The sequence below is a fragment of the Rhea pennata genome, chromosome 1 (genome assembly GCF_028389875.1).
Source record: "Rhea pennata isolate bPtePen1 chromosome 1, bPtePen1.pri, whole genome shotgun sequence".
Classification (NCBI taxonomy): Eukaryota; Metazoa; Chordata; class Aves; order Rheiformes; family Rheidae; genus Rhea; species Rhea pennata.
The window spans coordinates 53,891,347-53,906,586 of record NC_084663.1 but is presented as its reverse complement, the minus strand read 5'-3'; the positions used below and the strand labels follow the sequence as shown (position 1 = coordinate 53,906,586).

The 15,240-nt window shown below is 37.1% G+C and overlaps 1 protein-coding gene across 3 annotated transcripts in view; it reads right to left on the bottom strand.

Annotated features, from left to right (window-relative positions):
• ATF7IP (activating transcription factor 7 interacting protein) overlaps nt 1-13,112 on the bottom strand; it is a 111,453-nt gene extending 98,341 nt beyond the window's left edge. Inside the window, exon 1 of one of the 3 annotated variants that reach the window (XM_062586803.1) lies at nt 12,992-13,112. The gene's annotated coding sequence lies outside the window, so the exon portion shown is untranslated. Of the gene's footprint in view, nt 1-3,608; nt 3,650-12,641; nt 12,723-12,991 lie in introns of those variants that run through there. The other 2 variants (XM_062586822.1, XM_062586813.1) reach the window with 2 other exon arrangements.
• Between the last annotated feature and the right edge of the window lie 2,128 nt (nt 13,113-15,240).

Genomic DNA, 15,240 nt, shown 5'->3' with positions numbered 1-15,240 from the left:
TACTCTATCAACTTTAGAGAAACATTTTGCTCATTTCAGTTTACATGAAGAAGAATTTTGTCATTAAAATGACAGACCTAAACATGCAAATCCAGATGATGAAAAAAAAAACATTTGCAAACTCACATCTCCTTTGAAAATGCTACATTCTTGAGGAAAAAAAATAGCAAAGTTTGCAGCTAAAGGACCAATTTTAACTGTTTAAGAATAGAGTTGTAATGTGATCAAGTATTTAAGATTCAAAACAGCTCTAAATGCTTGGTAACCATTTATTTCTACTACTTAAAGAACCAATGAAGTCAGCTGTTTAAAAGTGATTTGCACGCATTATAGACTACTGCATTAACTCAGCAGTCCATTCCAGTTTGGTCTGAATCCTGCCTGAAATTGTTGGCTCCCAAAACAGCTAGGGGAAGAAGGAGGAAAAAAAAAAAAAAAAAAAAAAAAAGAAGGAAAAAGCAGCTGTACAAATTGAGACAATTCTGAGTTTTAAAAAGATTACCCTCCCAGCCCCAAAAAAGTAAATTAGGTGTTTGGCGTTTTCCTTTGAAATTCGTATGTATTTGATAAATTACTAATAGGCTAGCATTATCTACCTCTGAAAGCCTATCCTTCAAATTTAGGTCTAATTGTTCTAGAACATAGCAGTTCTCAAAAGCAGAGAAAATGCAAATGCAAGTGTTATCTTGCATTAAAAATGTATGGCGATCAATTCAGTTGAACTGTTGTTAATTCATCAGACAACCACTTAAGTCGAATCATGAACATCATATTAAAATATTTAATAAAGACATGGTTCTGCACCTAATTAAAGTGCTACATTCCCATGCAGGTAAATCAGCGTTTTTCATCTCCTTTTAAATTACTCAAGAAAAAACTATTAATAACAAAAGCATGAGAGGGAGAGGAAAGGAAGGTAATCCTGTCAGCTACCAGTATTATTGTATAGGAAATATTATCATACACTCAAACTTCTGAAACTAGGGATGTATCCATATGTAACACAAAGGTTTCAAAACACCCTACATCCCCTCCTCCCCTTCCACCCCCCAAACAACAGAAACACACTAAGGGTCCCTGCTGGGCCAGTCATTTCCTCTTGCCCTTCCAAGAATGACACTACTTTCCAAAATGGCCTGTTAAGAGTGAAGTAAACAAAAAACAAAGGACAAGGCAAACACTGAGGAGACAAGGAGAGCTTCCCTCTAGAACTCTGGCAACCTCTCCTGTGCATGGTGCCTCATCTGTAAAATGGAAATAAACTTAATTAGCTCACTGGAAAAGAGTAGATAAAAAAGCACCGCAGATAAGGTATGAATGTGCGTTAGTTTTCTCAAATGTAATACATGTGAAGAACAACTTCTGACAATGACAAAAAATAGGCTACTTTCCCTTTTCCTCTTGGCTCCCCCCCTCCAAAAAAAGTTAACCACTTCCCCCCACCATAGGGCTTGACTATTATTATATGCTTATTATTTTATAAGCTTTTAAATCTTAATCCCATCCTTAATCCCAAACAGGATGTGTACAGTAAAATATGGTTTGAGGCACAAAACTTTATCCTATTCAATAACTATGAAGTAGGATTTAATTTCAATGTGGAAATATAAAGGGTGATCAGATTAAAAGAATGATTTTTTTTTGCTTTAGACAGTATGGGATATTAACATCTGGAATTAATCAGCAACAATAACTGTTTTTAAACACACATATCCCTACTTCAGTAATCTTATTAAATAAAACTGGGGTCAGAATGACTCGACTCAGTATCTTGCAGAAAACCAGAAAGATCATTGGTTGGGGGACGGAAAGAAGGAAACCTACTCACATTATTATTCTACTTTTATTAGGTAAGGTGAGACTGTGGCAAAACTTTACATTTTATAGAAAGGAATGCATTAAGACCAATCTGTTGTCTGAGCTTTCAGCCATTTGACAGTGCCCAAATGTTTTCAGGATCTTAACAATCCTGTCCAGTCAAGACAAGCCACTACAAGCTAAATGCTGGCCTAAGTCAAGACCACTGCAGAAACACTAACAATAGAACAGGGAATGAAATTACTTACTTACCTATGCTTAAATTTTCAGCTGTGATCATGAGTTCGTATTATTTCTGTCACTGATCTTCTAACCTAATAGCAAAATTCTATGACCAATTAATGACAGATTTACAGTTAATTGAAGCCAGCAATCAATTTGGCCTTAAATGACTATATTTATTGATATTTTTATTTCTTTATATCAAATACATAAAGTGAACATGCAGAAACTAGGTCTCCTGAGGAACAGATGCACACTATATGCTCTGAATATTTAGTTTCTTCACAACAGTGTATTGCCATTAACTTTAGAAGGTCATTACAGGAACAGATATTTAAACTAGCTTTTTAATCAAAAGGTAATTTATTGTAGAATATGTTAAATATACCAAGTTAATATGGAAAAAAACTTCAGTTATTCCTTATATTTAAGTGTTTAGTACTGACTGCCATATTCTTTGCACTGTACCAAAACCAGGAAAACACTGATCTATGTCCTGATGCGTTATCCAGTTCTTGTGTTGCTCCTGATATATTTCTGGAGAACTTCAAGACATTCCCTATTTGATTATTCTAAAATTAACTCATGTTTAGCTTAAAACCCCGTAATGACATTAATCAGGTAGCTGAGATAGAATGCAAGAAAATAACTGACTAGTGGGGGAAAATATCTTGTCCTTCTTCCTCCTTTTCTTTTCTTCCCCTCCCCAATGGAAAAAAGTTGAGCGCCACTTTTCTTCCATATCCGTATCTCTGGACCCTGACATCTATCAACCACTTTTTAATGAGCATCAAGCATGATAGATAGCCAGACCACCTTCCAGCAGTACTACACACAGGAAAAGACTAGGCCACATTAAACCACAAAACTTTTAAATTCTTCCTTGATTTCTTTTATACAGGTTTTAATTCAAATCTGAATTTAAAGGTAAACTGCAATTTGTAGCAGTTCTGCTACTTATACTAGCAGGTGTTATTTCTGAATAACAAATAACTGCTACCTGAAAGCTAGTTAGCATTTATGCAATCATTGTTACTCTAATGTATTTACACAGGTTACGTAGTTGTCATTTAGCATTGGGGGGGGGGGGGGGAGTCAAAAATTACTATCATCAAGTGTAAATCTAGCTACTTCATTATTTTTTTTGTTGCATTTGCCTACAGTTTATTTTATGTTTATTTATAAGATGAGGCAGGCTTTTGAGGAAGGGCAACAAGAAGTCAGTGTTTTTTGGCCTGGTAAGTAAGTGAGCCAAAATTTAATTACTCCATTAGCAAGACTTATGGGTATGACCTTTGACCTCTCCTGTCCCACCCAGTCTACTCAGTAACTGGAAAAATGGTAAATGTCCATGAATTAATTCAGCAAAAGAGAGATAGGAGAGAGAGAGAGAGAGAGAGAGAGAGAGAGAGAGAAACACACAGACACAGAGATGGGGGGGGGAGAAAAAAAAATCCCTCCTGCTGACAAAACAAAAAAATATTTTAAGGTATTTTATACAGCTTAGAAATAATTCATTTTGCTTAAACAGAAGTTTAAAATTGTTTCTCAGCAGAGCTGGTGCTTACCTCTAAGGTCTGAAGCATGTGATGCCAACAGCTCTGCTTATTTGCATACAGTTAAGCTAAACTGCTGCAATGAAGAACACTTCGTCAGCCATTTTGAAACTGCACTGTCTCAGCTGCACTATAAACGTGATTAAGATGGCTGCAATGTGCACTCAAGAACAGCCACTCAGTGACAACTCAGCAGTGGCTAAAACATTTACACACCAAAGCACCTCCCTCTTTACCACATTGCAACAAACTGCACAGTCAGAGGGGGGCCAGAGGAATGGTTTCTTGGACAGGCAGAAAATGGTTAATGCACATGCTGCAACACTGCAGCTACTTGGAGCACAACTGGTAAAAAAAAAAGAAAAAAAAGAAAAAAAAGAAAAGAAAAAAATACACACAAAAAACCACTAGACATGGAGACAGCCTTGCTATGTCTGCAATCCAGGGTTTATATCACATACTTCAAATCCTTCCTGACTCCGGGCTGTTCGGAATCCATGTCACATATTAACAGCCACAGATATAGAGCCAAATCACGCATAGAACTGAGAAACATTAGGGAATACTTTTCAAGAGTAGCCTCATTTCAGTCCTTAAAAAAAAAAGGAGGCTTAAGAAAATGATCCATACATTTTAACAGTATCATATATTACAAAATATTTTGAAATATTAGTTGCCCAACAAAAGTTTTTACTTAAAAATGGAAATTTGCTCTATAAATAGGGAAGCTAACATAAACCCTAGAACATTAAAGAACTTCAATCACCACAGAAACTGAGTATCTACGTCTTTATAAATTACACAGTATGTTATATGAAGTTTTTTAAAGAAGAAATTTGTACCTGAAAATCTCTTCAGAAATTTTGCTTTTTTAAATTTTTATTTTAAGGATATAAAATAGTTTGTTCCTGAAGAATTGATATCGGAATCTATTGGGGGGAGTGAATACATGATCTCAATGCATGCAGAACTTAGTACAGAAGAGGTTCCGCTTTAAGGTCTTTCTATTAATGCAAATCATCTACTGTTATTCAGGCAACAGTGGATCAGTCCTGAAGGCAGTTCTTCTGCATCTACCTCACTACATTACCTATGCCCCTTTTAGAGGATCAAAATGTGGCTATTTTAAAATAATTGCAAGAATATGTGGGACTTTATCTTGAAAGAAATTAAATTATTCCTAATCTTACACACACAGAAAATTTCATACCCCCCCCCTTTTTTTAATGAAAACCTCTAAACTGACATAATTCTGCACATCTGTTGCCAAATGTAGCTAGTTATTTCAGAACTGATTAATCATTCCAGCAGTAGTAGTCCAATGTACTCATCTGCATCAAAGTTACTGTCTGGAACGTGAACTAAATGTTGGAATACAGTACCTGGTTAACACAAGACCAAAAGGATTTGCAATTCAAGGAAAAACATATACAACATACACTTAAGCAACTAAACTAGTTACAAGCATCTTTGATAACAGATTCAGGTAAATAAATTAAAATCTGGTTGAAGTTCAAATGCCCACAAGATAAGTCTCTTGGAAACATTTGTGGAGACAGGAGAAAATGTCGTTTTATGCAAAATGTTCTAAAATTAGTCACTACACTGAAACTTTTCTCTCCACTAAGAGCTATTTATCAAATCAAAAATCAGGTTTAAAACAGGTTTGAAAGAAACATTTTTGAATAACTAGTTACAAGCCAAAATTAGTCATGCTTAAATCTTATACACAACAAACCTTCAGCTTACTGCAAATTCCTGTAAGTTAAGATTTTGGAATTCAAGCCTAATATGATAAATATAGGCACACTAACTTTTACAGTAGCCATGTTTTAAGTAGAAAAATAATTCTGTGCTTACTGCGTCTATGAAATTCCTAGATCAAAACTTAATTTAAGAAAAATTCTAATCTCTAGTCCTAGAAGTTTAACCTATTAAGGGTTCTACATTATGAAAGTATACTCACACAATATTCTATTCTTTAATTTTCTGAGCTGAATTCTACATATGTAAATTCGATGACTTCAATAGGTTTGAGCAGGCTTAACTAATTGGCAAATGAATTCATAACACACCTTCACTGAGCCAGAAAAAAACAGAACCTGTGTCACAATCCTACTACTGCAGTCAATCACTCTATCTTGTCAGAAAGCTTCACAAACATGCAAAGGTCCTGATTTATTAACATAGACACACAGTCTCAGTAAAGAAACCTGAATGCTTAGAAAGGCATGTATCCAGAGTTAATTCAACATACGTAAGTTAACATACATATGTATATTAATACTTTAAAACAGATCAGCTAATTTTAAAATAAATCAAAATGTTTAAGCACAAAATTATGATTTAAAGTAACTCGTTTGAGAACACTTCGGTCCAGGAAATAAAGTATAACTACTAATATAGAATTAAGATAGCATCTCTACAAGTTCTCAAAAAATAAAACTAGACTTATAGTTTAAATATATAGCTTAGTATTTTTCGATTTCTCTTAAATACATAATAAAAATTTCAAACATCCTTAACTCCGCCCTGTTTTGATAACATGCCAACCCACTGCAGTATCATTTCAGAGAGTTGCACTATTCTGGTCACAAGTTAAAAAATTTTTAAATAGAACTTCCCTTTTCCATCCTCCCTCATGAACACAAGAAAAAAAAAATCCTCAGAGAATGGTACCCTATCATGTATCTAATTCTTTCCCTATGTAAGTAATTTCAAGCTGTCACTCCCATTTTTAAGTATCACCACTAAAGGTTAGATGTTATGCCAGAGTTGCTTTTATGCTATCCTAAAGAATCATGGGGAGCCAGGATATATTGGATGTTCACACTTGAGTTCTAGATCATTTTACAATGTAAGAGTAGTATGAGACAATTAAAAAATCTTCCCAGTTTCTTTTGCTGTATTATCCACACTTTCCTATGTACAAAACACATGTATCTGAACGAATTTTCTCATTTACCCTCTTCTTTTTAGTAGTATGTTAATTAACCCAAGTGGACAAAAACTGAAAACGGTTCCTGTATTGATGAAATTCATGAGAGAATACTACTCTGTTTTTACGCATCTGAATTAAAATTTCAATAGACAATCTTTTGAAAACTTTTTATTCCTGTATTTATACAGGCCAGTTAGCTAAATTTAAGAAATATCAACTCTCACATGGGACTCCAAGAAAAGATAAAAATTCTTAAATTAATGAGAGAGAGAAAAAACAAAATGATGATCATGACACAAGGAACACACAAGAATCAGAAAACCAAGAAGTTTGCTCACTATTTGAGAAGATTTCCCTAAGTTCAAGACACCTGACGGCAGGTTAACTAGGACACGTAAGAGTTTTTCAACATATTGACAGAAGCCATTGTGCTAGTTTGCTACAAAAAGCACTTTAATTCTTTCAATTTTAAAATTCAATGCCTGTTTCAAATTACATTCTTGAAACTGTATTAAGTTGGGGGCAAACGTAGGTAGGTAGGAGCTTTGCTTCATGGCAGGTTTTCATAACATACTCCTTACCGTATTGTGAAATGGAGGATAATGCTTAGAACAACACAAAATGACAGAGCATTGCAAACGTGCAGGTTACTTTAACAGCTAGCTGAACTATCAATGATAGTATTGCACATAAATCTGTGCTTTCAGTGTATGAATTTACTGAAAGTGTTTTTAGAAATTGAATCTAAGAAAGAAAAATATTATTTCTATATTAAAAATATCCAGGTTATACCCTGCAAGTAAGCTGTATTAGTTTACACTAAGTTTTAGAAAATAGAAGCTATTAAAAACAAAAACACAACACCCCATAAAAAACTTTGCATACAGCTCCCTAATTTACTAATATTTTTACTAATATGTCACTTAAATTTGATATTTGTTCCTGAAAGAAACAAGAGCTGGTAACTCACCAGTATGGATTTTAGTCATTTAAAACATGCATAGTTCAAAACACCTTAAAGGGTATTGCTAGTATTTTTAAGAGTTATCTCACAGATCACAAAGAAGTGGAAAGGACAATTACATACATAAAGAAAAGAGTATTCCAGACTCCTCCATAACTATATGATGGAAACATAGGGACCACTGAGGAGCATGCATTTATTTAATATATACACATTTCATTATTAAATCTTTGGCTACAAACGAAGGAATCGTCACTTAAGACGACATTGGCTCCATCTCTCATTCATAATCTTGTTTAATATTATTGAGATACACTTTTGAAATTGTCACTGTATGTAAAAGTCAATGAAGCCACATGTCCTCCAAATTTGTGAGGTCTGTCTTGCTACTTTTTCACCACAGTTACCTTCAGGTTATCAGTAGTGCATTACCACACTGGGCAAGTGAGTGCATGTGCATGCCTCATCTGAACTTGCATGTTGATGTGACAGCTTCCACACTGCTTTGATAGAAAATACTTATGTGCTGACTGGCCAATCAGTTATCAACAAAAATAGTGTGCAGCTGCCAAGGTCTCCCTGCCTTCCCCCTAACTAGAGGGAAATTTTAGTCTCTTTCCTCACCCCAGGTGCTTCTTTTCACAAAATCTGTAGGAATTTATCTTTGGAACTTATGACTAGTTTGACTGAAAATAAACAACTATTTCAAGAATTACTGAGGAGAGATCAATTGACAGAATGATCACATAAAGCTAGGTTACCATATTAGAAGTGAGCAAGTTTTTGTTAAAACTTCTATGGCTGTTGCACAAATTAAAAAAACAACATTTTTGTCACATTCCAGCTTTGCACCGTAAGTTAAAATTTTTTTTTTAAAAAAAAAGTATTTGGCAAGCACATTTGTATCTTTTTGCTTAGTATGGCACTCTCACAAGTGCCACTTAATAACCTTATTTATTCATTTTTTTTTAATTTTATGAACACATGCACTTTTCACTGGCAGTATTCTGCTTTTTGTTTGAAAGTGTCTAACAAACTCAAATGAAAACATAAAATACATAAAGCCACATAAACCTCAAGCATAGTTGAAACTCTACCTTTCAGTTTGGGATGTTATGCCTATAATATACGCATATAATATAGCTATACAAATAGTCAAGACCAAATACGAGTAACTTTCAGAGACAGAAACGAGAACATTAACCAAGATCAAAATACAGAACAAATCAAAAAAACAGAATCTTGAAAATTGATCACACTCAGTTTTACAGCTTGATCTGTAGGCTAATAAGCTTGAAAAATCAAATGCTTCCATATTTAAACATTCCAAATATAAACTCTTTAATTTCCTGTCTCCCATCACTGTGAGTGTGTGTGGGTGGGTGGGTGTGCGCGCGCAGGAAGATACTTAAACACATTATTATACATTAAATATGTAAGAGGACAACCAAATATGTAAGAGGACAACTAAAAAGAACAGCCATCACAATATCCAAACAAAATACATGCTCCTGGCTGAAAAGTTAATCTATGCTAGAACACTATAAAGTCATCTTTGGGATGAACCACTAGGCTTTAATAAACCAAGGAAGACTAAGCTGCAGAAATTTTAAATATGAAATATTACCCAACTCACTTCTAAACATTGATTCAGAAGATTCAAAGGTGATTACAGAGATCACTTTTGAGGACAGCCTCACTTCTTCTCTGCTTCTTAATGAGCTATCAAAAAGCAAGGTCAAAAATCCCTTACTCTCCATCCTGTATTTGGTAAGTCACTACAGCATGACAATCATTGTTTCTTAAGATATGATGTAAACACTTTAACAGAAGAGCCACTTTTTCATATAATACAGCATATTGTACAATGACCATAAATGAAGTTCCTAAGAGTTACAAATATACATTGTAAAAATATTTGTGTTGGGCAGCCTATGAATTCTCAATTACTATGTAAGCATAAATAAGCCTCTCCAAGTAATGTCATACACTGAAGAGAAGTAAACAGTCCAGCCACAATTTTAACTGTAACACACTAACAGTCTTATATTTCACTGCATTTAAGAGGGAGATTCATCAAAATGTACTGGGGGCTGGGGGGAAAAAGCTAAGCAAAAACCCACATTCACACACAGAGACAACATAATGGTTTTACAACACACAATTTTCTCATCTAATATCCTTCAGGAAAATTATGATCTGTGACACTGCAATAACTTCCAAAATAAACTGATATAAACATATAACTAGCACACAATATGGAAAAACATATTAAGATTGTGCACTATTTAAGAATGACAGTGACATACTGACAAAGTATCTTTTGGTCTTTCTATCTATATCCTTAATATTTTTGGCATAAATATAATTCCTGACAGTAAGCCCAGATAAGTTTAATTACTGATACTTTAAAATATTTTATATAGAGGAAAATTACCTTGCTCTTTTCTTACGTTGGAAGAAAAATGTAAGATTTGACTTGGTCAACTATCTTTCAGAATGTTAGGCATCTTTTAAAAAAAAAAAACAACAAAAAAAACAGAAAAAAAGTCTTCTCCCCAAAATCACACGATCAAGTACAATGAAAAAACACACCATTTTCTATGACTTAGTTACTGCAATAAAGTTTTAAAACATAATTAGATATATCTGTTTTATAGAACCTCTAGCAAGCAGGGGAACAATTTAAAACATTTAACATAATTTTAATTTCTAAGAAGTTCAAGCTCTTGGCTAGCAACACTATCTTATGCTGGGGGGGGGGAATATTTCCATATTAGACCAAAGTTTCCTGCCCTTATCCCCAAACTCTGACAGCATTGCCAAAGGACCCTTTACAAGAAAACTAACATACTACTGTTCATGATGAGCTTCTAAATATGTGACATGAGCATACAAACCAAAGCAAGAGGTATCAGCAAACACTGACGACTATAGCATGCATGCATGCCTACAGGGAGTAGCATCTTACTGAAAAGAGACTTTGTAATAGGTGGGAAATAAAAAATTAAGAGGTTCCACAACAAGAGTATCAAATGAACTGTTTTAAGTTATGTATATTATTAATATAATTGATTCATAGGAGAATATAGAAGATCAGTTTCAAACCTATAGAACAATCAAGATAATGTCGTTAAATTAATTCATACAACAAAATACAAAACCGTTCCACAAATCATAGGAAGCATCAATTCAGTACTGCTACACTTTGTAGCACAGTTGCAACTCATAAAAAGCCTTTTACTGGAAGCAACCTATCAAGTCCACCAAACCAAAAAAAGAAAAAAAAAAATCAATGATGAGAGCATGAAGATCTTCTAAGATTCTTTGAAAGAGTACACACGAGCAGTTACTTGTAAACAGTAGCAAAACTACATTTTCTGCATTTTAATTATGCACCTATCTAAAAACTTACTGCTATTCAAGATGAGTAGTACCGTTCTTTTCTGGATGATGCGTACCTAAAAACTTGATTTGATACTTCCAGAGCATACAAAATAACTGCAAGAATTAAGGATAAAAATGTGATTTTACTTGCCAAGATTTGTTAACTGTAGGCGTCCTCAAGCAAACATTAGTGAATGCATTTAATGATGGTCCTGACAGCTACCATTAGCCCCATTTCATAAACTACAAACTGAGAAATTACCTATCCAAGAGCACATACCACATAACAGCAGGGCATTTTAAAGAGTTTTTAATGGGGTAATACACTCCTTCATACCTTCCCTTGGGACTGCCCAAAACTGTATCTAATCAGAAAAAAAAAAAAACAACACGTTCTTATTTCATACTTAACCTTTTATACCAGGTTCAGACAGACATTCAGTACACTCTCTACACTTTATAAACTAAAAGTAAATATAAAATCAGTATTAATAAACTAATAACTGCAATTAGGACAACCTGTTACAGCAGAAGATGGCCCCAAATGTATACTTGCAAAAGCAATCCAGATAGCATGCTTGTAAAATATATTGATCTTCTAGATGCAAATTTCCATATATTCATTCATAAGAACACTATTTACTTGTGTAAAATGGAAAACTCAAAGCTACATTTTCTAAAATATTGTCTTTTTTCTGACAATCAGGTGCCATGTTAAGTAAGGTGAATTTACACGTGTTATCTGAGACTGCATAAACACAGCAGTTTTAAGCTCAGGGACTGTTCCCTAACAGAATTGAGCCAGGCAATGCTCATCTCCCCTTCTCCATTTTAGATGGATATTTTTCCATCAAAAGAATGCTATCAAACAAGCCTCTCAGTGTTAAGGGTCAGACTGACATCACAATATGAAGAGTTATTTCAAGATGACTATTATACAACAAAGTATTTTAATGCAGTTATTTCCACGGGATATCTGTCAAGTATTAGGAGAATTAATTGGAACGGGAATATACTTGCCAAGAGAAAAAAAATGGTCGAGGACAATGCTACATCTCCAAAACGCCCTAGTGTCACACTAGAATTAAAATGTAGTACTAAGCTATGATTTCAGTTTTTAAAATATATTAGTATAAAGAAAAGTAGAAGACCAAATGCCCATTCTTTATACACATATTCTACACTGTTAACTTCTGCCATTTTGTTCAACATGGGCCTCCAAGACAACCTGAAGTAACAATTCAGTTCATGTTTAGTTTACTTTATAATAAATTACTGACAGCAGCACATAAATAATGAAGAATTACATCATTTTTCCCACTGAAATGCCCTCATTTCTACTAAGTTTACGAGCTTCAGAAACTTTTATCTGAAATTTTATCACCATGTTATAGAGCATAATAACGAGAAGAATGTTTTTCTACTTGTTTCCACAATCCATCCACCAGAACACTCAACTTCAACATCTGCTATATTTACAAGTGTATTCACCAGCTATATACAGAACTACTTAGGTAACACTATTCCCAATGCAGACATATTTAACATAGTGCTTTCGAGGCACTACACAGCCAGATCCACCCCATCCCACCCAAACACCCCTCTGGTGTGGTGTAAGAGAGCGCCCCCACCTCAACTGACACGTGTGTAACAGGAAACGAAACAGAGACAACTGCCTAGTATTTCCAGGCTCATAGTGCCTTACAGGGCTCGGTGCAGAATCCCAGCTTTGTCCTGCCCCCATCAGACCTACCTGTGACCCACCGCGGCCGCCGCAGGGAACCCACCACACGTGGGGGGCGGAGGAGGAAGCACCTCCACACTACGCTCCCCACCTGCCGCCACCTCAGTGAAGAAACAGCAACGCGCATGCGCGCCGCCGCCTGCACTGGAGCCGGGTCACGTGCTCCCATGCAGTATGTGCGTAGCTGCGCTGCGCTTGTGAGTGTGGGTGCGCGGCGCGTGTGCAAAGCTGCAGCTCCCGAGCATGCGCACTGCGGCCAACACCACAGCCCCGGGCAGCGTTCGGCATAAAGTGCTGCCACTGCCCGGCCACACTGAGAGCGCGACCCGCCGCCCGCACCCGAGAGGAACACGCAGTACCTGCACCTCTGCGTCCTGCGGCAGCTCCTGCCTCAGCGCTCCGGCGGCGGCTGCCGCTCCCCTGTCTTCTCTCCGCTGCCGCCGTAGATTCAAAATCGGAACCCGCTCCAAGCACCAACGCCGCCTCCCCCTGTCGCACGCGCCGGGCCGTTATGCAAATAAGCCACATATCCCCTCCCCTCTGCAGGCTGGCCCCGCCCCTTTCGTGGGCACAGGGGCTGGCCGTGGGGGCTGCCTCGCCACCGGCCAATCCCAGGGCCGGCCATCTTGGCAGCATGCAAATGAGCCGCGGTGTTATTTAAATGAGCAGTTGGCTCCGCCCCTTGGCGGGTGGTTGTAGACGGTTGTTCGCGATAACGTGCCGAGGCGAAGGGCGTTTGAGGGTGGAAGGAGGCGCGCGCCGACGCTCTGGCTGCGAGGGGGCGCTGCCTCGGCACGCGGGGCCGAGGGGGGTAGGAGCCGCCTCGCCCTGCTGCTCGCCTTCCCGCCACAATGGGACGTGGCTGCCTGGGCGCTGGCGTTATCTCCTCCCTCACACATGTGCAAAGCCTCCCTGCGGTCCTGTGGGTTTTTCAGAAAATAACGTGCATCACGAGCTTCCAACATCACTGGGTGCAGCTTCCTTACCTATCTTCTTTCAGGGTTTTGAGATGTCCTGGGGGTAACCTCAAGATCTCTTTATGACAGGAAGCACCTGGCCAAAACACTTTTTTTTTTTTTTTTTTTTTGAATAACAAGCTTTCGGTTTGAAGAGCATCAAGAAGCCAGATAGCGCTGGTATAACACTGTTAGCAGTACTTCAAGTACATGAGAGGCACACAGCTTAGCCTGGGTGATCAGCAGGCCAAAACCTGAAGTGGTCATTTCCCACTCACCCTCAATTTCTACCTAAAGGAGTGGGCAGTGGGGGGGATAAAAGTATGGGATTTGCTTTAATCTGAGACATAACTTGGCGCACACTGTACTGTAGCCAAAGGCAAAAATGAGTATTGGTAACAGCTGGTTGACACTTAGCTCAACACTGCTCTAGTTGTGAGACTCAAGTCCCAGTTGCCCACTAACTCTGAGGAGAGGAGATTCCATTTCCCTCCATGTTTAAGTAAACTCACACTTTTTCTTACTGAAAAAACACACAATGAAAAATGTCATCCTGATTTTTCTTCTTTGGGAGTGTCTTAAACACACAGCAAGAGTTTTTGCCAGTCACATACAGAGCATACCGTGTGTTCCTGTATATAGTGAAGCAGTATCTATATGGCATAGCCATTGCAGGGGTTCTGCTAGAAGCACTTTACAGACTGAGCCACAGGGTTTTAAGATGCTGCCATTCCCAGTGGGTTGCCTGATGTCTCTGCCAAATGCTTTCACTTGCACAGCAAAGATGGCAGCAGGAAATGTGCATATGTGCCCCATAATTTTGGTCAAGCACATCTGCAACAGTGCTGTAAGCAGGTGTACTAGCCAGGCCACTTGAACGGCCACCTTGCTCTGTTGTCTCTGCAACAGGCATGGCAGTTTCTAACAGAAAGTGTGGCAGATACCTGAGACAGTAATTTCTAAAACTTTCACAGCTAGCTTTATCAGAGCTGCTAGAGCTCTAGGGCAGTCCAGGAATGTTTTATCTTAGAAAATGGAAGGTTTGAGTTTTAGTTGAGTCTTCTGTGCTTTTATATACAAGCAGAGGATAGGGTATTTCAGGTAGAAAAGGCTAGAGCTATCCCTAACTGGGCAATTACTAGCTGTACCTACTATTTAACTTGAATTTTACTACTGGTGAAGACTTTTACAGGATCCATGCATAAATCAATCGGTTGTGAAAACTTTGTGGCCAAAAGATGCATATTCCCAGAAGACTAGCAACTAATATAGTCATCTCTTTGGATAACAACTAATGGTATTCCAACCTTAATTTAGTCTGGATGCCCTTACAGCAGCATAGTATTTTTTTCACTGCAGTGCATTTCATATAACTAAAGGAAGAATGAGGAAGGAGGATTTGTCACCTTAAGGAATATACAATTTATCAAGTGTGTATTTAGGTATGAATTCGCTGGTATTAACTTGGTATTTTGTCATAGATAAATAGAAAACATAGAAATGCAACATAAAATGAATGCTATCAAAATCTTTCTTGGATCTCCGAGGAAAGGATAGTAGTGGCAATCTGAATGCCTCAAAGAAGTCTTATTTTTCAATCCCAGTACCTGTTTCGACTTGCAACTGGACACAGTTTAATCAACAAATGAGAG